Below are 444 nucleotides of genomic sequence, written 5' to 3'. Positions count from 1 at the left end.
AATCTTTTCCTGAAAGTATCAATGTTCCTAAATTAGCCAATCATCTTGGAACACTTGCTAGGTGTTGGAATCATTTCGTGCGATATGGAACTTCTACTAACTATTTTATACCAAAGAAAGATCGGATTGGCAAACCGACTTTACATTATGCGCGTTGGTGGTTTAATAGCGTGCATTCGAGCTTCAAGCATGGAGTGGGTTATTTATTAAATGCAGATGATCCTCGCAAGAAGAAGAAAAAAAGTGTTATTATTTTAGAGTATTATTTTAGAGAAACATTCAACTTTTAAAGGGAGATTGAATTCTTCAGATGTTATAAATGAAAGAGCACCGAACTCTCTAGAACTAGAGGGAAAGCAATTTGATTTATTTCCAGAATATGATCATATCCAAGCTGGTCCTTCCGATGACTCTCCTCAATTTGAAGTTCTCGGCCTCAGTTTT

The sequence above is a fragment of the Ananas comosus genome, unplaced genomic scaffold, assembly GCF_001540865.1.
Source record: "Ananas comosus cultivar F153 unplaced genomic scaffold, ASM154086v1, whole genome shotgun sequence".
NCBI classification, from domain to species: Eukaryota; Viridiplantae; Streptophyta; class Magnoliopsida; order Poales; family Bromeliaceae; genus Ananas; species Ananas comosus.
The sequence above is the reverse complement of the archived record's forward strand: the minus strand, read 5'-3'. Positions refer to the sequence as shown.